The sequence below is a fragment of the Cuculus canorus genome, chromosome 6, assembly GCF_017976375.1.
Source record: "Cuculus canorus isolate bCucCan1 chromosome 6, bCucCan1.pri, whole genome shotgun sequence".
Taxonomy (NCBI): Eukaryota; Metazoa; Chordata; class Aves; order Cuculiformes; family Cuculidae; genus Cuculus; species Cuculus canorus.
The window spans coordinates 3,073,069-3,096,240 of NC_071406.1; the positions used below are offsets into that span (position 1 = coordinate 3,073,069).

Below are 23,172 nucleotides of genomic sequence, written 5' to 3' on the forward strand. Positions count from 1 at the left end.
GCGGTTGCCTGTTCAGATTGCAGCGTTGAAAAGCCCATATTTTCTTAATGCTTTTTTAATGAAAAAAGTCAGATCCAGGACAACTTTCTCATTCCTTATGTTCTTAGATTGGCTTTCAAATATTTCTTGGTTATCTGAAAGGTCACTGTAATGTTGGGCAATTCAGAAATATACGGGGCCCACTTGGAAAATCTGTTTCAGGAAGGTAAAGGCTTTTGTTTCAGTATGACCGTCTTCTGCGAAGGGAGTTCATTCTTTACATTCTGTTCTTTGTTGTGGCTCTGATAAGTTATGAGTAAACAAAGCACTTAATACACATTTCTCTGTATGATTTGACGAGGATGACGTCCGGAGTTTGAGGGGAAAGTTAAAGCTTTTAGAGTGAATGAAAAACAAGCCTTAAAATGGTGAATACTTCTTGCTGAAATCATGTGAAACTGCAGATTGTGCAACAGTTCCAGAAACAGATAAAAAGGGAGGAGGGATAAGTAATGCTTCCTTATATTTACTGTCTTAAGAAATAGGCTGGGAATGAACTGTTCTCTGGTTCTGTCCGTAATCTCTTGTTAAGTAAATGCTTATCGTCTGTATTTCCAACCCACTTTCAAGGAAAATTTTTCCATCCTAGGCAAGAGCATCAAAATCCAAAAGAAGGGCGAGGAAGGTACTGTGAAATCTGATTTCTGTCCTTTCAAAATAATAGGAGAAAAAGGAGAGTAATTCAGGTTAATTATTAGCTTTTGCAATTTTCTTGTAGTTTCTGGCCTGTTTTTCCTTCCGGTGCAGAGAGCAGGTCATGGGGGGGAGACAGTTCCCCGTTTTTCCCCCCGTGTATTTCTCAGTGCACTTACTTTTCTCTCTTCAGCAAAGCAAGCGGTGTGACGGCTATCACCCCTCATCACGGCTCACAATGTGAATTTGGTGATGTGATTTGTGCTAAGGTATTGCAGAGCAAATTTCTTTCTCCTTCAAAAATCAGAGACACAGAGAGAGTGTTATTTTGAGAGACCAGGTAATTTTATTGCCTCTCTGTTTCTTACCATGAGCAGTAACCTGAAGGCTTCCTGTGAAAATATTCTGTGGATGATTCCAACTGTTACAGATGTTGCAGAAACTCTCAGAATTTGATTTTTTTTTCAAGGATATGGTGTGTGTTCTTAAAAGAATGCAGTAAATAATATTTCCTTGTTTATGTAAGGAATCTCAGTGTTTTAAGGAAAGGTTCTTACTATTTTCGAAGCAGAACAGTGGCAACTACTGGATTTTAAGAACTGGGGACTCAAGGGGTGGTGATTAAAGGCATCTTTAAATGTAGAAGACATTTCTCACATTAAAAATCTGTACAGGGAGAGCAGTTGGTATCACAATAAAACTTTGCTAAAATGTCAATAATGTAGTTTTCTAGCGTGATAAATACATTAGTTATACACATCACTACAGGCTGGAGATTTTTGCACAGTAATTCTTGAGCATGACTATCGAAAGCGAAATAGTACGTGCAGTACAGCAGCAGATAAATTCCTGATCACTTGCTTGTGGGTTACTGGAGAGCTACTACCATTTTACTAAGTTCAGAGGAGAGTAGCATAGGTGTAAACCAGGGAAACTACTCTTAGCTTTCCTTTGAAAAAAGAGCCTGCTGTGGCTCTCAGGCTTTTATGGTTGAGTCTATAGGAACAAGCATCTAATAAAATAGATTCAAAGAGTTTGGCTAGCCCCAAATAACTGCGGTGGAGAGCCTCATCTGAAATCTCAGACACTTTTCGGAGCAGCATCAGAAAAACAACCGTAAAAAATAAAGCTGGCTTTTCTCTCATCCTGTTTGGAGATTGCCCACAGCTCTGTGTTCGTGGTGTTTGGTTTAGATGGGTATTTTTGAGTTCCTGTACTTTATTTTGTTAACTGCACAAGTTTACGGAAAGGAGGATCTTTGTGTTCAGTGGTGGAATGGTGCACCTTGAACCTTTGGTGAAATGTCTTAAAACTTGGCTATTTAAAGCAAATTCAATGCCGTTCTGCTGAAATACGGACATTGTACTTAGTGGTAATTCAAGACATTAAGTTACAAAGAGATGTGACCCTTCAAGGCCAGGTTGGATGAGGCTGTGGGAGGTGTCCCTGCCCATGGCAAAGGGTGGAACTGGATGGGCGTTGAGGTCTCTTCCAACCCAAACCATTATAGGATTCTATGGTTATGAAAAATAAAATCCATGCATGTGGAGAGATCACCCCTTCCAGCAGGATGGAGGCAGCAAGAGAAGCAAAGCACAAGCAGACAGAGTAAGATCTGAACTGCTCTAAAACATCCCAAGCAGCCCAGATCAACGTGATGTGATCTGACTGACTCTGGGAATTTCTTTCCTGTATAGGTGTGACTTTAAGGTACAAAGAAGCATTTTAGGGGTGTCCTGGTTTTGCCTTTTGCTTGAATCTGATCACAGATCCTGCTCAGACACTTCAGAGATGATTTCACAAGGCTCAGAGGTGAAAAATAATGAAAAATAAACTGTTTTTTTCCTGAGTTTTTTTGGGTAGGCCTCCTATGTCATCAAGCTTTGAATGGAATCAGTTCGGTTTGGCACTTAGTGCCCTGACCAGACATCACACAGGTCATGTAGAGGCCTTTTTTTCTTTTCTGAGGAATGCTTCCTTCTCTCTATGTGGTTGGAAAATATGCAGATTGCAAGTATCAAGGCACAGTCATCTCAGCTACTTCTGATGGGTGGTCACTTGCAGTGAAATCCAAGCTATTCTGTATAGGGGGAAAAAAATAGAGCACATCTATGAAATATTGCTCTTTGTTTATCTGGAATAACGTAGAGAAAGGCAAAGTTTTTCCAGAATAAACACTGTTCAGTGTCAGCAATGTATAAGCAGAGCCTGGGGAGTTGAGCTGAGCAATTACAGCACTTTGCAGAGTCAGAAAAGTAAATAGCAGACTCTTATGGGAACAGCCACTGTGATCCCGGTAGATCGCGGAGAAGGAGCTATGAAATGACAACAACAACAACAACAAAAGAGGGGAGTTCAACGTCAAACTGGCAGACTCTACAGTGTCATCTGTAAAATGATATCATCTGCCAGAAAGCCTCCTGCCAATTCATACATTTTTCTGCATTCACAAGTTACAAGTGTGCAGCTGTGAGGCTATTGAATTTCATGACTGTACATTTGCAGCTTGTGAATTTGTCAGTAGGCATTTCCATCTTGATAATATTTGTTGAGAGCTGTGCAGTATGTATTGCCTTTATATTAGATATGCTCAGCACAGCCTGCAAATGCTAATCAGAGAATCTCTGCTGGACCATGCTAAAAGTGTCTAAGACACAGTGTTTTCTTACTGCTTTGCATTAATTGATTTTCCAGAGCTCTTAATAATGACTGGAACCTCATTGTGAAAAGTAGTTGAATATGTATATATATATATATGTATATACTGAAATAGGGGAATGTCATCCACTCACGTTATCATTATATTCTATTTAATTTTTTATGCTTAGCTCTAAGGAAGCCTCATTCCTCGGTGCACAGTGCCAGGATTATGTTGGGCTGCTATACAACTGATTTATTTATTTATTTTTTTAATTGAAAAACGTTAAAAGTACAATAATGATTTTTCATGTCCATTGATTTGTTTGCATTTGTGAAACTTAGAAAAACGAGGAATCGTTTCTTTGGTAAATGGAGAAAACAAGAATGTCTGTTTAAAGTAGTTTGCTGAAGACCATGTAGGAAATGTCATTTTTAGCAATGGTCTATAAATACATCTCTCTTAAACTGAGTATTCTAGAAACTCTGGGCAAAATTGTGTCTTAAAGGCACAGTTCTGAATTAAAAGGATATCTACATGGAAGAAGGGGAACCCTAAGAAGAAAAGTCTTCTTTGTTTTGTGGAGTTCACTTTGTGATATCTGGGCAGCACATTTCACGGTGGGAATGCTGCCAAAAGCTTAGCTGTGTAGTAAATAAACATTTCAGGGAAAAGCTGGCTGAAAGAAGATGGCTAGCCAAGAAGGATCTTGAACGCCTATTTATCCATTTATTTATTCAGTTTAATTCTACCCTTGTATATAGCACGTATATCATAGAATCGTGGAATTGTTAGGGTTGGAAGGGATTTTAAAGATCATCCAGTTCCAACACCCTGCCATGGGCAGGGAAACTTTACAACCTGGAAAGTTTACCAACCTGCCCCATCCAACCTGGCCTGGAACCCCTCCAGGGATGGGGCAGCCCCCACTGCTCTGGGCACCCTGGGCCAGGGCCTCCCCACCTGAACAGCAAAACAGTTCTTCCTAACATCTCATCTAAATCTCTGCTCTTTCATCTTAAAACCATTCCCCTCATCCTATCTCTGCACTCCTGGATAAAAAGCCCCTCCTCAGCTTTCCTGGAGCCCCTTTCAGCACTGGAAGCTGCTCTAAGGTCTCCCCAGAGCCTTCTCTTCTTCAAGTTGAACAACCCCAACTCTCTCAGCCTGTCCTTGTTGAAGCTCCAGCTCTTGGATCATCTCTGTGGACTCCTCTGGACTTGCTCCAACAGCTCCATGTCCTTCCTGTGCTGAGGACTCCAGAACTGAACAGAAGCTCCAGGTAAGGTGTGATCAGAGAAGAAGGGCAGAATCCCCTCCCACGCCCTGCTGGTCCCACTGCTTTGGATGCAGCCCGGGTCATGGTTGGTTTCTGGGCTGCAAGTGCGTATTGTTGCAGCTCATGTTGAGCTTCTCATCTGTCAACACATCCAAGTCCTTCTCTTTAGGACTTGCTTTTCTACTTTCAACCCATTCTCTGCTTATATCTGTATCATTGGCAAATTACAAGTTCATCCACCAAAATCAAAATATAATCAAACAATACCCTGGTCTGGCTGCAAATTCCAGCTCTTCCCACTCTAAAATGTGTTCTGACGAAGCAGGTTTCTCACCAAGAGAAGGCAGAAAATGCCGTAGTGTTGCTGGCTCCTCTTAAGAGCTGCACTCCCCCTCCACCCCCATCCTGTGTCAAGTGACATCTACTTCATGAGTGATGTTGTCATGCACCAGGGGGTATTTGTGACTTTAGAAGTTAATGTGATCACAAAACACGTATTATGAGAAGTCAGGCAGCAATATGAATTATGGTGAGTGGATGTTTGGATCCCAGTGCTTTGGATGGTGTCCCACCGTTGGGAGGAGTCCACCACCTTCCCTGACTTGCTTTCTGGGCCCAAGTATGATCAGTAAGTGCTGTACTCTCAGTTTGACCAAACTGTGCCTTACAGTGATAAGTCCCACCTGGGAAAGCTTCTTGAGCAATAACTCGATTGTAATTGGATTGCTTTGTTCATCACCTCCTGAGTGCTGCTAAGTGTGAAGTTTCTCTTAGGGTTGTCCTGAAGGACTCAGCACACAGTTACTGGAGTGACACCAAGGAAGAAACAAACAGTGAACTGGGTGTTCCCAGTCTGTCACAATCCATGCCTGCTGGAGCAATGAGCTGACTGAAACACAGCTCTCGATGGGGTTATTTATCCTTTGCTGATGGGTCGACGGTGCCTGGGAAATAGCAGAGCTTGCTGACACTGAGATCTGTTTCCCACAGACAGCCCAGGTGCATCTTCTTTTCTTCATCATTTCACTTTGTTCATCAGCTTAGGGGAAGATAATGCTAAAAATCTTTTTTTTTCTGGCCATAAGTAAATAAATAAACAAATTCCAGAGTTCAAGTATGTGTGGTATCTTGCTTTTCCTTAGCAAGCAGTGTAAACAGACGAAGGAGTCTTTTTTTTCTACTCTTCTGCAAAACATTGCCAATTGATAATGTAATAGTAATATTAACACATGCCTGTTGAAAAATGTGATGCATACTTCTGAGTCTTTGAGATTAGTTCCTCTGAAGTGCTTTTTCTTCGGCTGCCTGACAAGGTTTTTGGCTCCACTTCAGTCTGGTAAGGAGACAGCTGCTCAACTTCTGACACAAATGAAGAAAATTGATGATATGCCATCACTGAAATTCCCTTTCTCCTGGCAGACACCACTAAACGGAGTGCTAGGAGTCATTCAAAGTTTGGAGCTTTTTGTTTTTTAGATGTTAGTTAGGGCAGAATTTGGGGTTTGCTGCGCTGGTTGAGCTGCTTCTGAAAACATCTGATGCTTGCGTAGAGTCTGCATCTCTGGGAACACAAACGAATGTCGTAGCGTTAATATTTGCCACTGCATACACAGCTTACTGCCTCAGCTGAGTTGTGTACTGCGATATCATTAGCACAGTTTTTGAGTAATGTCTTTATCTCTCTCTGTCATGGAAATGCAGGAGGCAGAAACTCCTGTGAATGCCACTCTAAGGATGAATTTTTTGGGGTGTTTATGTAAGTCTGGATCCTCCTGAGATATTTCTTTAAGGAGAATGGAGATGTATATGGGTGACCAATAGGAATAATGTTTAGTAGATAGCAGACTTTGTCCACCCTCCATGATATTCCTGTGAACGCTCTGATCCTCTCTCTGGTGTGTAAGCTTAGATATGCTCACAGGATTTTGAAGTTCGCTCATTACAGGGTACATATATTTGGGTTTTTAGCTGACTACCAAGGAAACTCCTGTATTTGTGCTTTGCTGCCTGCTCTTCAGGATAATACAAACCGTATTTTCTATGTTATTCCTCTTGGACTATTCCCTGAGTCAAAGTTTTCATCTGCAAAAGACCTCAACTGTTTGGACTGCGGAAAGTATACCTTCAGACCCGTCCATGTAAAAAGCAGTAAATGCATTGTGTTGCTATTCCATTAGTTTAGAGATAAGCCATACCTTGGGCTGGTTTTAGACTTTACTTCATTTTATGATTATCATTGTTATTGCAAGGGGTTTGATCTTGATGCACATTTTGCTGTTTATTTTTAAACCTCTGTAGAAAAGCAGATCTGTAAAGCTCTGAATAATGCACATTGACATATGTTGCCTGTCTTGCAGAGGGAACCGAAGAACCCAACAGCAGTTTGCATTTTTGGAGCTGGAGAATAAAAGCTTCGGTCGGGAGTTTTTGGAACGTAGAGGTCGAACAAGGAAGAGGAGTTCAGAGCTGCTCCAGCAGAGATGGTAATGAGATGGAGCACAAAGGATGTCTCGGAGCTGGCCTTAAATGAAATATAATCTAGTTAGCATTACTATTATTTCACCATTTTCCTTGGGCTGGTGAATCTTTGTCTCTTGGATAACAGCAAAAACCCTTACCTGAAATACTAACTTTTGGCAAACTTAGAGCAATGGACAACAGTTTTATATGTAGGGAAATGACTACTAAAGGTGGTGTCCTGGCAATAAATGATGGCCATATGCGCAGCCCAACTCAGTTTTCTTTGTTAGATTTGGAATTAATACCTACTACCAATTTTCATTACTCTCTACTAAGTTTTTACTTAGCAGTACCTGAAAGCTTGCGTGAGATGGATGCGGTAGCTGTTATGCACAGATGTGAAAGTAGGGCACACAGTGGTAAAAATGGTTTGTGTCTTAAAGGTAGGTGAAAAAGCTGTACCCAAATATTTGCAGTTTTGGGCACCACACTGTAATAAAAAGCATGTCAAGCTACTGGAGAGTGTCCAGAGGAGGCCACGAAGTTGATGAAGTGTTTAGGGGGGGAACCGTGTGAGGGGTGGCTGGGGTCACTTGGTCTCTTCAGCCTGGAGGAGATGGAGGTGAGACCTCATCACAGTTTACTGCTTCCTCAGAAGGGGAGGAGGAGAAGCAGGCACTCATCTCCTCTCTGGAGACTAGTGACAGGAGCTGAGGGAGTGGCAGGAAGACGTGCCAAGGAAGGGTTGGGTTGGACATTAGGAGAAGGTTCTTCACCGAGAGGGTGGTGGAGCACTGGAGCAGCTCCCAGGGAAGCAGTCACAGCACCAAGGCTGACAGTATTCCAGAAGCATTTGGCCAATGCCCTCAGCCCCACGGTGTGAATGTTGGGATTGTCCTGTGCAGTTGGACTGCACGGTCCTTGCCGGTCCCCTCCAACTCAGGACATTCCTCGATTCTGTGTTGGAGCTTGGCTGCTGTTAATTGAGTGTTTTGTGAAAACAGCCAAAGACAATCTGATGAGAGAAGATTAAATTCATGCCTGAGGGAAATAGGAAGCTAAAGTGAGGTTTTCTTAAACTAAATTCAACAAGAATTCATTTTCAAGAATCAAATACTGACACCCCCCAAATCCGATTTTGATTTCCATTCTTCCTTGTGGACTAGAAATGGACTCAATCAAAAATGCCGCTTTTCTGAAAAATATTTGGATGGAAACTCTTTAGTCAGCTCATTTAGCAGCCGTTTGGAGGAGGCTGCTCCATGTGCAAGAGGCTGATGAGTGCTCGGTGGCAGCTGCACGGCTTTCGGGGCTGCACGGGTGTTGCTCTCCCCTTGCGAAGGCAGCGAGGACCCTGCCAATGCACGGCATCAGCTTTGCGTCTGTTAGCAACTGAAATGGGATACACTTGGGTTGTATTAACTGGTAGCCAGTTTTGACATTTTCATCTCAGATAAATCCGTCGTTTTTGTTATAAGGAAATATGAGAACCTGGGTTTTTTTTGTCCAGCTGAGCTGTTGCAGAGCAGTGGCTTTGGGTTTGATCTCATGCAGGTGGGGAGCCCAGGACCAGTGTGGCAGAGTTTACCTTGTTAAAAAACGCAGCGAGCTCCTTTGTCTCTTAGGCAACTGCAAAAATAACTCCATCAAGAATAAACCTGCAAACAAGGGCGAAGAAGCAGAACTGTGCGAAGACGTGTAATATAGTGGTTTAAATAGTCCTGTAAAGGCTATTTCCTCCCTCTGTACCCATTTGAAGCTGTAATGATGTGCTCGGATTCTTAAACACGAGTCCTGACTTGCATAAATTCAGAGATTTCATCTGTATAGATCTGCAAATTGCTAAGATAGTAATACCTGGATATTTTATGGCACATCCTTAAGTCAATAGGCAAAAGGTTTCTGAATAAAAGCCTTAAAATTACCTTATGAATTATTAACTATTCCCTGTATTACCTTTGAATTATAAAAGCCTAGAAAAATAGGAAAGAGAATTGAAGAGCATCAATCTCGTCTTCTTTAAAAATGTAATACTAATCATTTGAGCAGTGTACAAATCTTTTATTAAAGATAAAGGGGAAGCATACTTTTTTATTAACTTGGGGATATGTTCAATCCACATGATTAAAAATTTCATTACTAACTCAAGTCAGGGAAGTGAGTTATTACTGAAGCAAAACGGCTGTATTTATTGTGGAGAAAACTATCATTTTATATCTAATTTTGTGTGTTAGGTATTTCTAAGGGTGGACTTGAGTTTTCTGGGAACGATGGGCTTCCGCTGCAGCCTGCACCTGAGGTCCTACTACCTTAAGAGGGAAAGCCTGAATGGAATTATAGGTACCAAGAGATACATCTTTTCCCTAGTAAATCCAGATGAAGAAAGTAATTTTGTGTGATTAGGTAACAGGATGTGCACCAATTCAGGATTTTATACATAGCTACTATTCAAGTGTAGCTAATACTGTAAAGCAAGTGTACAACTACAGGTATTTTAGGGATTCTTTATATATCGCATAGACAAATATTTATTGATCACTATAGTCGAGATACGCTGTCCAAAAGAGCTTTTGAAGTGAAGTCTCGTTGTTTGCAATAATAAAAAATGATCGCATCAATGATGTTCTTTCCAGAAATACTATCCTACTTTGGGAGATATATCTACAGAATATATACAAGATTTTTTTCCCTTTCTGAACCATGAGCAGGTCTAATATTTTGTCTAAGTGTTAGGCAGCTGTTTAGGTGTTTTGTACTTGAAAAGGGTAAATGTCTTAAATGTTGTATTATGCCCAGCATAAGTCCCAGGGCTATTTATATTACATCCTACAATGTAAAATGGAGATAATATTGAATATATTTACGTCACAGCAGCTGTGGAAAAACTGGGTTATACACACTTGTATATAGAGACAAGACATTAATGGTGCCATCAATTCCTGCAAGCCAGCAGAAATAGCTTTTCTCTTCCTGATAACCATGCCTGGATGGCTCCCAAGGCTGAGTGCTAGTTTTGCACATCCCACAGGAAGTTTGGATTCTCTCCTGCATGGTGGGTGGAAAATGCCTCGTATTATCATGACAGGTGTGATAGGTATTGAAATGTAAACCTCTCGCTGATCCTGGGTAACATATTGCCAGTCCTGGGCTTTGCTCCAGAGGAGTGTTTTGGGAGAAATTACAGATCTTGAGGTAAAGAAACATTTCTGTAAGTAGGTTGCTTCAAAAAATTGGCAGCTCTTCAGATGTTCAAAATGTTAGAAGTAGTCAAGGCAGAGATCGAATGGTGGGTGGAGGAAGGCAAAGAAACCAGTTAAAGGTGCATAATGTATTGTAAAACTGTGGGAGAGATCTGTTGCACAAACACCGTGGTCTTTTAAGGAGGGATTCATGTGACGGTTTGCAAAACTGTGATAAAAGACTTTGTTGGATGCCTTTACTCATCTCACTTGGTCTCAGTCCACTGTTCTATTTCTGTCTGGATTTGGTGTTTCATGCACTGAGTTCACGTTCCCCTCACCAATTTCAAAACTTCAAATAATCAAAGTGTCAGTATATTTCCAGTTTCCCAACTTAAAACTGCCTTGAAGATCTCAGGAGAGACCCAATTTTAAAACATCGTGTGTGTGAGATGCAGAAATGTTGAGGGACCTCGGGGGGCTTTTTTTCCAGAGGGTAGGACAGAAAAACTGTTTTCTAGTGAGAAAGAGGACACCTTCAGCTTCCAGTAAGATCTAGCAAGTCCAGTAAGACGTCCACAGGCACGACACTCACCGTGTCCCTTTAAATATGTGGTGGAAATTTGCAGGACGAGGCCTGGTTGTATTAGGCTGACGGTTGGACGGGATGATCTTAGAGGTCTTTTCCTATCTTAATGATTCTGTGATTCTGTGTGCTGTGTAAATGTATCCTCAGTTTGAGAAGTTCCAGGATATCAGAAAGCATAGGCAATGTAGGTTGGCTTTCATACTTCTGTGTGTGTTTAGCCTCAGCTAATTAAGCTTCATGACTGTATGAGGAATGGCAGAAGAAGAAAAATGCCACCAAAACATCTTTTTAAAATCTCGCTTTCTCCTATGTGTTTTTTGTTGTTGTAGTTTTGGCAGTTGAGGGAGGATCCTCAAGAGAACAAGAACCTGTTTTCTCTGGAAAATATGCTTTTCTTTCTTTTTTTTTTCTTCTATATTTGCACATAAGTGTTGTTATGTTTTCATTTCCATCTGGAAGGTACAATCTTCCTCTGAAAACTTTATGTCATAGCTTTATGAAATAGCATCAAAGTAGGTGATAATGAACACATTAAACATCTGATGATTAGCAAGACACTTCTAAAATCTTCCTTTATCACATGGAGGAATTTGTGTATGTAAATCCATACCATGGCAATGTCTGCTCAGTCTGAATCCTTCCAGGATTTCTCCTGGAGAGGGGAAAAGGAAAGTTTACATGAGTGTTTTAGATTGGGTTGGGACTGTGACGGGGCACATCGCTACAGTTAGGTTTACACCTTGGAGACCCTCAGCATCAATTCTTGTGCTCTACTGAGATGATCCTGTTGGCTCTCAGTGCTCAGTAGTATAGACATAGCCGAGATTGTTCCTTGCATCGTGTATTGTGGACGGCAAAGCATCAATTAGACAAGATGAATGTAAAAAAGATCAGCGTATTTGCTGAATGTGATGACTGCTCATTTCTGAGCGGATGTGAATTTTATTTTTCAGATGTTTACTTTCAAGAATATGCTTGGAACTCATAAATATTTGCCCAAAATATGGCATTCTGGATTTCATTTGCCGAACACTGTTTTTTCCTCTTCATCGATCCTTGGTAAGTTAGTATTTGTCATTTGGCTTCAGTTTATCTTTATTTTCAGTGTATTTTGTAACCATAATGTAATTTATTGTAAAGGTTATTTTAAATTCTGATCTTGAAAATCTAAGGAATAGGAAGGAACTAACAGTCTGTCTAACAACTCTCAAAAGTGATAAGTTTGGATTAGGATCTAATTTATGCTTTTATATATTGTAACTTTTCAGTATTTCTGATACCGTAGAATACCAGGTCGATGTCAATGATTTGACGTTGCTTTCGAAAAGTACAATTATCATATATTCTGCAGAAGAGTTGTGTTTCACGGTAGTTCTTTGTTATAGTTGGCAATAAGTTAAACACAGCTTGGTTCAAAGCAGAGTTTTAAACTTTTTTTTCCAAATAGCATTCAATGAGGTGCTCACGAGACTCTGCAATGAATTACTAAAAGGTTTATCTATCGGAATAGTGCCATAATCAAATTTATTTATGTCTATGCACATGCATGTGTTTTATCTGGAGAGATTGCTAAGTACGAAAAGTTTTCAAAGTCAGTGCTGGAACGCGTGCCAGTTCTGAAGAGGTGTATCTGACAGGTGTGTGACAACTCAACAAATGCCACAAAGATCCTAAAAAGAGAGCTGTGAAGAAGAATGTGGTGTTGAAAGGGAATTAAAATAAGTGGTTTTTGTGAACATTTATGTTGTGTTGCAACGGATCACTCTAGACAAGCTCTGGCCTCTTTGGGGTGGCTGCTGCATGTTATGAAAGGCCTTTTTTTTCCCAAGTTTTACCTGTTGGCTTCTCAAATATCTCTGTGCTTTTTCATGGTTGCGTTTTGTGTCTCAGACTGCACCCCGAGGCTACCAGTTCGTCTTTTAACCTCATCACAGACCACCGTGATGCTTTTCTGAAACCAGATTAGAGAAGAGCAAAGACCGACATAGAAAAAAATAAAATTATAGTTAAATAATGTATATAAGTTCCTGCGTTATGCTGTCTTTCTCCCATGTTCATCAGCTGTAACTTGCCATTTGGGGTACAACCACAGGGAAATGTTTGTGTGCTGTTGTATCAATTAAGCACAGGTCAATGGAGCGCCAGGGCGGAATAAGGGCTCTGTTTTCAAAAGGTCTTTAAATATGTATGCAAATAAGGGTTCCTATGGAGAGTTTAAGCAGGTTAGGTAGGTACCTCCTGTTGGTTTCTTATGGGAAGCCACAGTTTACATCTTAAGCTTACTGGCATTGGTTGGAGGCTAAATTCCGTTCAAATCCATCACTGCTGTTTAATGCGTTTGAAATACCAACAATGTCTTCTGCCAACTGGTACTGTCAGGTAGATTGTAGAGGTAAGAATTTGTGTAGTAGTCCGAATTCTCCTGACCAACACATTTTTCCTCTCTAGTTTAATATTTGGGACAGAAGAACAATGAGAGCTTTGATTTTCTTTCTGTGTAGTGGTATCTAACAGGGAGGCAGCGAATAACTCATAGGTAGATCATCGGGACGCTGCCTACAGCTCTGGACCATCAGTTTTGTCTGGCTCAGGACTGAACTGATGTAGAAGGGATAAAAAATATCATGAATGTAGGACTCTTCATGAAACAGCGTTCTTGGGCTTTTTAGCCAGAGGAACACAAAACTTGTATCATATTGAATTCCAGGTCTCAGCCTGTTGGATTAACAAGAGGCTCAGGGCAAAAGCAGCTGAGAGAGGTGCGTTTTTTGATGCGGCACCTTATGTTACCACCTGTGGTTAGACTGCTGCTCTTTAGGCATGACTGCCCTACTGTTGAGAATCCCACAACTTGCTGGACAACAGACATTTTAGACATTTTCCAGCAGATAATGGATTTCCTGCGTTAAAAGCGATGCCGTATTTTGACAGGTGGTGTCAGCTTCATCACTGATCTATGACAAATATAAGGATACTTGCCTAAAATTGCAAATTTTTGGAAAAAAACAGAGAAAAGAAATAATAATATGTTAATTTTATATTTGTTAATAATTTTTGCAGTAATAAACTCCACTATATTTGCTCCTAGCTTTGATGCAGGCAACATACTCCAGGTCTGGCCAAGCCAAGAGTGACTCTGGGATTGTGTATTTTACCCGTGATGTTTAGGACGAGGAGCGTTGTAGGCAGCGTGACCCTTGTCGTGGTAATGGTCACTTGTCTTAACTTTTATAGTTATGCTCCTTCTGTGAATGTGGTGAACCACAAAGTTAATACAAGAGACTGTGAAGCTGTGAGCATCGTACTTTCGTTTGAGTAAATCCTCGTGCCTCTGCTGGGAGCACGTGGCAGGAGCCTTGCTTGGTGCACCGTTTGAAATGGACGTTCTGCACTTCACACCGTCAGTCTGTGATCAGAAACCTCATGTAATGGACAGGGTTTTCAGCTCTGGGTTCGGTCTTTTACTAGTTCTGAAGGACATCGATGGAGATGATCCAGAAAGAGAGGTCCCAGCCCTACCAAGGCTTACCTGAAGTGTTATTAGCTGATTCCTTCCGATTTCTCTGATGATGTTGCTTTGGTGTAAAGGTATAAAGAAGCAGGCTTAATGAAGTAATTATAATAAATATTACATAGGGGTTTCGAGCCCTCCGGCGGGATTCTTAATATCATGGTCTATCTCTTGATTTAAGAGAACATCTTGTATGTATTATTTACATCAAATATTAGATCTGCTGTGCCAATGCCAATGAGTGCAGCCCAGGGGAGTTATTAGCCCTGGCTATGCTATTTATTTGGGAGAAATACCATGTAATACTTGAAGCTACAAAATCACTTTTGAAATAAATAGATCTTAATAACAGATAGATGATGGAGGGAGTCTCGGTTCAGACTAACTCCCTGATGGATCAGGGCAAGCGCTCTGCTGGAGGTTTAATGTTAATGTAGGACAGCAGGGGATATTTTTTTGTTTATCATCCCCGATCTTCTGGGCTTTGAGAAATTTCAGCAATTCTTGTGTTTACTTAAATACACTTAGCTCTTTTTCATGGTCAAGTGGCTTCAAAATCTTTAACTGATTTTGTTCATTGATAAGACTGAAAGCTTAGGCAAGGATGAAGAGAAACCAGTAATGGCTGTGAAGTGGCATAAGCACAGCAGTCCTCATGTGTAGGTCTCAGTGTCAAACGGGGGTTATTGAATCAACCTGGAAAAACCCTTAATGTTCTGTAGGTCCCAAAAAATCGCACCGTGGTGGAAGGAGGTGTTTTCAATTTGGTTTTACACATACCTTTTTTTCCTTGAATGACTGCGATGATATATGATGTTCCCATTAATATTTGCTGTTATTCCTACTGACCCTATTAACAGTTATTTCGGCAGAATTTTTGATATAAGCCACCTTAAGGAGTTTGTATGCAAATAAAAGCAAGAAGTGTAATATATATAAAATATATAAGCATATATAACAGGCTGCCCAGGGAGGCGGTCGAGTCGCCTTCCCTGGAGGTGTTTAAGGAACGGGTGGATGAGGTGCTTAGGGACATGGTTTAGGGAGTGTTAGGAATGGTTGGACTCGATGATCCAGTGGGTCCTTTCCAACCTGGTGATTCTGTGATTCTGTGATTTTTGTATATATACACTATAACTGAGTATAGGAATAAGCAGAGGCAATTTGAGAAAAGCCTGAATATGGCAGTGTTGCAGTCCTGTTCCTGAAGCTGCGCATATGTTTGCCAAAAGAGCTGCATGAATGCGTTTACAGTTCTGGATGTGAGGCTTTCGTGGTGATTTTACTGCAGAAATAAGATCTTCTCCAGCAAGGCAACTGGAAATCTGAAAATACAAAGGATTGACTCCTCTGAAATGTTCTGGCACTTTAGTTTTGTTCCTTTCCCTCCCATTGATTTCCATGTGCAGTTTTCCCTTGTGGTGCAAGAAGACCGAAACGTGGCCTTGCTGCAACGTTTTGCTGGCGTAGCTATATTTGCTCCAGTTGTGAAAGATTCATGTCTCTAGATGATATCACTGTGCAAAAGTGATGCGAATGCAGCTGCCCTGACCAAGAAACTCTTGTCTGTTTTACTTATGTTCCTAAAAGCTGACTTTACTAAGCCAGCAGAAAAAGTCCTTCCATAAGCATAAGCTGCTTCTACTCTGGGGGCTCTGTGTTTGTGACTATAGGAGAGAGCAGAGACTTTCTTGTGCAGGTGAGTCAGAATTCCTACATAAAATGTGTTTTTCTGTAAGTGCTGCAGGTGAACTGAGTAAAAATTATAGATTTGCTGCTGCTGCTCTTCCGAGTTGTAGGTTTTGTATCTTCTGTGTTGCGGCTGAGGTCAGTTTTTCTTATCCATAAAAGTACATGGGTTATTGTAAATGTAAAGTAGCTTAATTTCATAAATGAGAATGCAACTTGTGCATCATCTTTTTGATTCCCCCAAAGAAGAAAGTACATCTTTACGTTTGGGGCTGAATACATTGTTCTCTGTGGCGTCTGGGAACCCGGATGGATAACAGCAGCACACTGTCTTGGAAAAAGTTTTGAAAAAGAACTTGAGCAAATACAATCCAGGTCAAAGCAATTACCTTTCTGTTTCTCCTCTGGCCTTTAATTTATTACTGTTTTTTTAAATTCATTTCTTTTCGGCACAAGTACTGCCCACTGAGCTCCAGCTAACTACCTGATTTATGGTTTGCTTCCTATATGCCCCAGTTTAATTAGGATGTTACTATTTCCTGCCCCTCATTAGACTAACCCTGATCACCGACACAGAACTGGAAGCAAATTATTATCAAAGCACAGAGGAATACAAGCTGCTAATTTGTTTTGGTCTCTGCTGGAAAATTGAAATGGTACGTATTGCAAAGTGCTTTACAAAGTATATTATTGTGGCCTGATAGAGAGCTTGGGTATCTAACTGTTGCTTTTCAGAGGAGAAGGCTTTTGTTATAGTATTAATTATACATAACTATATATATATTAATTATATTATCCCTTCCTCTTAGGACAGAGAAAGGGATTCAGACGGGCAGTTTAGGTGGATGGGCTGCAAACCAGAAAGGCTCTTACTTTTCAACCTTGACTGAACATTGTAGGAAAACATGTGTCCCTGCAGCCACAAGGGGAAACAGGAGAATTTTTAACAGAGGTTAACTAGTACATGTTAAAATCCTGGTGCTGAGAATACAAGTTGTAATTTTAGTATGTGTCAGCTGGCTGCGTTAAACCCTAGGTTAGAGTATTGTAGCAATAGAGTACTCTGGCAGTGTTTTGTTTGCCAGGAGAAGAAAAAAAAAAGCGTAAAATAAAATGAATTCTGCGTCTGTGCCTTTCTTGTTTAGGTTTTAATAATAGCAAGCGAGGCGAATTCACCAGCTGCGCAAATGGGTTCACAGCTAGTTGAGTCCAAGGAGTCGCATTGACTCGTGGCAGGAGGGACTCTTTCACGTGAGGGTGGCAGTGACTGAGAAGCAGCGAAGCAGAGCAGAGCCTGCAGCTGAGGTCTTGTTTGCTAAAGGGCTTAAACGGCGCTGATTTAAATTCGTAGTGCTGCTTTCTTTCTTGTCCACGGTAGCGTTTGCCTCGATGTGCTCTCTGAAGAGTTAGGAAGTTGTCGTGGAGAAATGTAGATGAGTTGCTTGGAGCGTAAGCACACGAGACGAGGAAAATCTTGGTCTAAAGACAAAGCTGAAGGAGTAAGTTGCTCGTGGTGTATTCAGGAAGGGTTCATCCTTGTGAGCCCCGTGTCTTTAGCATGCGGTGCTCATTTTGGGCTGCAGTCCTGTAGGGACACGGTAAGGTTTTAATGAAACACAGAGCTCTGCCAGGCTGATTGGCACATCACAAATGCAACTCATGGACATCCATGAAGGACAGCATAGTGCGGCGCTCCAGGTGCTTCACATTCAACTGGGCCAACATCTATCGTATATGTTGGATATTGTTGTCCCTCTTTTGTGTTTTTAAATGATTAAGGCCTATTGACCACATGCGACTGCAATACCGGCCTGAAAATTGTCTTCTCAACATGCAGGTGAAGGAGTTGGTAATGAAGTAAATTCCCTTTTCGTCTGTGTGGCCAAAAGTGGATGTTGCAAGAAACTCTCAAAGATGTTTAGGTACCTGAACCTGTTAGCTAATGGGAGTTACGTATCCTAATGCCATCTGCAAATTTTCAGTTTGAAAGCTTACAGTTTTTGTGATTAAAACAGTGTGAAATTTTTATAGTAATGGCCCAAACTTGCTTGATTTAACCTCACTACAGATGAAGTCGTAATTAATTAACTGTTTGGGTTTTGAGATACCTTCTGTGAGAGGAAGAGCGTTTATTCTGAATTGAGCTTCCTCCCATAGCTTTGTTTATTTCTAGTTTTTTACCATGAGGCTTTGTGGTATTTCTTATAATTTGGCAAGGTTTGGGTTTCCTTGAATCTGAGAAAAAATTGGAGATCAGGGCAGGATCTGTGTATGCAGGGCAATGCGAGCACAGCTGGTGGAGGGCAAGACGAGGCAGTGTGGCTCTCAAGCTCACAGGCGAAGGCTAGAAGAAACTTCTCCATAAGTGGCTGCTGCTCTTTGAAGGCTTGAGGTGACTCTTGCCCTGCCTGTAAGTTGGTAATCCTGTAAGATATCTGGTTTCTGACGTAATGTCTGAATCTTTTCAGTATGAGATACTGCTGGTATTGGTATTTGGGTTTGGATAGCATTGCATTTCATATTAAGCAAAAATCTGGATTGGAAGAGTTTTTACGCAGTGTGACAAAATCAGGCCTGTGCATGAAAGGTGGGTTGGGAAATTCCCGTTCTTGAACTAAAAAAATGTGAAAGTTTGAATCTGGACCAGACTGTAAACCTTTTTAAATGAATATTGGACGTTTTTTTTCTGTGCTCTACTAACGAGTCATACAGGGAGAACAGGAGCTCAGATTCAGTTTGAGATTCTCCAGCTTGAGATAAGGAATAAAAACAGCATAAGAAATTACAGGAAGGGAGTGGATAATGTTTAAACATTGCTCCATCCTTCCTAGAGAGGCTGTGTAAACTTAAACAGTATTGGAAATGACAGCTGAGATTAAGACAGGTCATCTCTTGTGAATGCTTTCACAATATCCCCGTTTCTGTGACACTAGAGGATGGAGAAAGTCTGCTGTTGGCGCGCCGTTGGGGAGAGCGCCTTTCGAAATGAATTGTTCGCTGTACAGCAAACACGGGTGAGGACATTCTTGGAGAGTCTGTAGCAGCCCGCTGTTTGCTCATGCTGTTTACAAAAACTCTCTTTCCTCTAGCAATGCCAGTCAGCCAAACTGCGGCTTAAAGCGCTTGGTCTGGATATCTTCCTGGTTTGTGTAGGATGGATGGTAGTCACTACTTCAGTCTGCAGTATTTCATCCCTGAATGTGTGCTGAAATACTTTTCCTTCCTGTAACTTTTTCCATCCTTGATCATTCCGGGCAAACTGATTATGGATGGATTGTGGTCGCGGAGGGGACAGTACGCAGAGAAGCAATGGGATAATCTCCCGCAGGGAAGAAATTCTTTCTGTGCTGCGACAAGTCAAATAATAATGACGTTAGTGACAGCTCAAATTTGTATTTGCAGACCTTCCCATGTGCCGTTGTGAGCTGAAATATTGAGAAATAATGAGTAAGAAGGGTCTCTGGTTCCCTGCGCAGGTAGATGTGGGACTGAGCTGCTTCTATCACCACTGTGATTTTTTTTTCTCCAGTGTGGAACATCCTAAAATGTTTCCCCTTTAGCAAGGGAACTTTTCATCTTAGAGGGATTAAGGGGAGTTCCTTCAGCTGTTGGTGAGTTAAATACAGCACATCAGCTATGAACGGTGCACTCAAAGCAGTGCCACAGCGCAACCTCTGCTTTCCTCATGAAAACTCCTTCCAAATGCTTCAGGTGCCTCATTTATCCTATTAAATGTCTTAGCAACTTTCCCAAGCCTATCAAAAATAAATGTTTTCTTGGGCTTTAGAACAGCATTATCTTCTGGAAACTTCGTGAACAAACTCAGGAGAAGCTACTGTGTTCTAGATCTGCAGACATAGAAAGCAATAGCATTGGAAAAAGGATATTAGCAAGAGAGATATGTTTTTCATTTTAAATTACCCAGCTTTCTTAAGAAAGCAAATTAAATTGCACTTAACCAAAGAATACAGATAACGGTATTAAGTACAATAGAACATTTTAATTACTAAGAAAAACAAATGTACATGTCTGTAACTGTAATTAAGGGAGTGCCGTATTTGCTGTGCATTAGTGTGACTTGTATGTCTGCAATACAGTAATTGACACAATTCATCAGTTCTTTCAGACTTGGTGTTATGGTTACTGTGAAGCTGTACGAGAAGACAGGAATTTGGCGCTTAAGTGCAGACTGTTTGACAGGATGTCTGACCACTGATGGATCATAGCTGTCGTTTGCCTTCATCATAGCCCGGCTTCAGAGTTGTGGCTGGGCACTAGGCGACGTCGTACTGTTGGCTGGGAGCTCCCTGGAAGCTCTCAATGTGTTTGCTGGATGCCTCCATAGATATCCTACTGGTGGTACTCCATCTCCAGTTTTACATCCTTCGCTGTGGGATCAGGGATATGGGTGGCTCAGGAGGTACCCTGGTGCTGAGGAGACAATTCAGTGCAGTCGTTGCTGGAATAAGGGCCGTGGCAATGCAACTTGTCATGGGTGTGGAAGGTGACTAAGACGGAAGCCTGCAGGAATGAAGAAGACCCTATGAAAGAAGAGGCTGAGCATATCTCCCAAATCCACTACTTGCACTGGTTTTCCTCTCCAGCTTCAAGATGCTCAATGTCAGTAATAAAGTCTTCAAAGATGGAAAAGCCTGCTGTGAGAAGAAAAGAAGCAATCTATTCCCTATGCCCCTTGTGATAGAAGAAGAGTAATGATCTCAAAAAAATCACGGCAGGGAAGAGTTGGTTAAAAAAAGGTGGGAACAGTTTTTAATATTAAAGTTGTTAAGTACTGGAATAAATTCCCTGTAGAGACTGTGAAAAGTTGCTCCTTGTGAGTCTAAGAACAGTGTCTTAGGAAACCTTTCTGAGAAGCACCGTGGTAGATCTTTATTCCTCCTTGGAAGAGGTGAATGGACCCTCTGATCTTTGGCCACTTCCTCCCACCTGATTCTCGTGGCTCTGCTGTTTGGGGGACTACGTAGAAGACAGAAACCCATCTTGGAGATTGCCTGGGGAAATCCCTCCTGCGTGGGAGGACCCGTGCAGTGGACCCCTGTGTGGTCGGTCCTGACCTCTCCGAGGGAAGCGGACAAATCCAGGTAGGAAGTGATTCCTGCAGATGTAACCAGCTCCCAGTCTGTCCTATGAAGAGCCAGTACAGGCTTCTCTTTTTCCAGTCATCTTGAATTCACATTCATTCGTAGCTTATCTATGGCTGTACTGACCAGGAACAGTGCTTTGTTTATTAAAAAAATACCAAAAGTTGGGGAGTTAACCTTTTATCACACAGAACTTTGCACTTTTAGCAGGACAGCAAGGATGTAAGAGACAAGAGGCATTTATTAAACAGCTGACCTGTTCTTCAAGCTGTGTCCTTTCAGGTGCCAAAGAAAGTGGAAGAACTTATATCTGATGGTTTATAGTTGATGAGCAGCCTTGGTTTGAATGCGCATTGCTGAGATGCCCCTGTTGACTGTATTTAAGCAATAAAATGCAACAGGCGGCACTTTTTGAGGTGATTCCATCAGTCCTTGTGGGGTGTTCTAATGCACAGGGCTGAGGGCTGAGTGACTTTAAGCACCGGAGAACTGTAAATTCACTGCCTGCTGTTTGGGGATGGACTTCGAGTGTAAAAGAAAATAAAGAAAAAGACAAGTAAATCAGGTTGGCTTGTCAACTTCTTGAGTGTTATTGGCAGAACCATGATTTAACTGGCAGCAAGTAAGAAATCATTATTTATGCAGAAGTACCAGTTAGATTTACATTTTATGAAGGATAAATCATAGTTATCCTATAACCAAGAGATTTATTTGATTTTGTAATACCAGGGTATCTACCAGAGCAATGTTGTGTACTGAGTTGTTTGTTGTGTTTGAGATAGTTTCGTAGATGAAGTTCCTACTCACAGAGAGTAGGAGCTGTCTTGTGAATATAACCTCAATGTTATAGAATTGTGGTAATCCAGATGTGTTCTGTTCAACCACTGAAACAACAACAAAAAAGTTGTGTTTTTTTTTTTTCTTTTGGAACATTTTAAAAATGTCAATAAATATCTTAAATATCTTTTTTCAGTAGAATGATACTAAGATACCTGAGAGTTTTAAAGTCAACCTAACCAGATACCATTCCCACTTAATGCGACAGATTTAAGAGTAAAAATAATTCTATTTTATGGAAAAGAAATATAAAAGGGCTAAGGCGGTGTCTTGCCTGTGAGACTGCTAAAATAGTTCAAAAGCTATGCGTGATCCTGAGAAACACAAGGGAGGTTCATTGCCTTTCGCAGGGACCTAAGGCAGAAGGAACATTTGCTTCCAGTAGCTCATGCGGGAACGTGCCTGTGCACACGTGTTTTCCAAAAGGCCATAGCTGGGAAGGCGAACAAGAGCAAACTGTTGAGTTTGTATTGCGTGTCTGGTAACAGGCAGAGAGTGGAGGCATGGAGAGCCTCATGGAACCTGGGAGAAAGGCTTCTCGGCAGCAGAAAGCGAAGGAGGGGGCTTAACTCACAGCACAGGATTTTACTCCTTAAGCCCCTCTTGAGTACTGGAGAATGTTTCCTGGTTATCCAGCTGGGTTAGCGATAACACCGTTCTTCGCTCTACATGCCCGTGATTTACTTTTATTTTCCCTGACTCTCTGCTTTAATTTTGAAACTTCCTGATTTTCTTAAGCTCAAAGAAAGCTGCCAGCTGTCTTGGGACATCACCCTGAGCCATGGAAATCTGAATGATTCATTAGCCTCCGAAGAGTGAGCTCAAAGCCTGAAACCCTTTTCAGACTCAGTAAAAGACATGGATTAGGGGAGATCTCGGTTTCCATCTCCCAGAGAGCTGCCAAATTCCCTTCTCCACCCCTACGGTTCTTATGCCACTGTTCGACATAGTGCATTAAATAACATGACTAATATTTATCATGTGTTACTTGTCCTTTAGAGTCCCCGTGGAGGGAGAGATATGGGCATTGTTTTGACTGGCTTTTTTAGGAGATTTTAATCTAAATCTATGCAACTGTGTATGTCAGAGATAGCGGGTAGGAATGCATGGGGTAAGGTGTGATTTGGCTCTGGAGGAATCCTTACTTCCAGAAAGAGTTTATGGCAGTCTGAAGCTAATTCCAAGAAAACCTTGTTTTACAGAACGACTCTTTGTT

The 23,172-nt window shown here is 41.3% G+C and overlaps 1 long non-coding RNA gene across 3 annotated transcripts in view; it reads left to right on the forward strand.

The window, feature by feature from the left end:
• Positions 1 to 525: 525 nt before the first annotated feature.
• Positions 526 to 23,172, forward strand: part of LOC128852520 (uncharacterized) — a 34,533-nt gene continuing 11,886 nt past the window's right edge. The window contains exons 1-5 of one of the 3 annotated variants that reach the window (XR_008450402.1): positions 526 to 664; positions 866 to 1,012; positions 4,438 to 4,592; positions 6,947 to 7,072; positions 11,771 to 11,876. This is a non-coding gene — a long non-coding RNA (uncharacterized LOC128852520). Of the gene's footprint in view, positions 1,013 to 4,437; positions 4,593 to 6,946; positions 7,073 to 11,770; positions 11,877 to 23,172 lie in introns of all 3 variants that reach the window. The other 2 variants (XR_008450403.1, XR_008450404.1) reach the window with 2 other exon arrangements.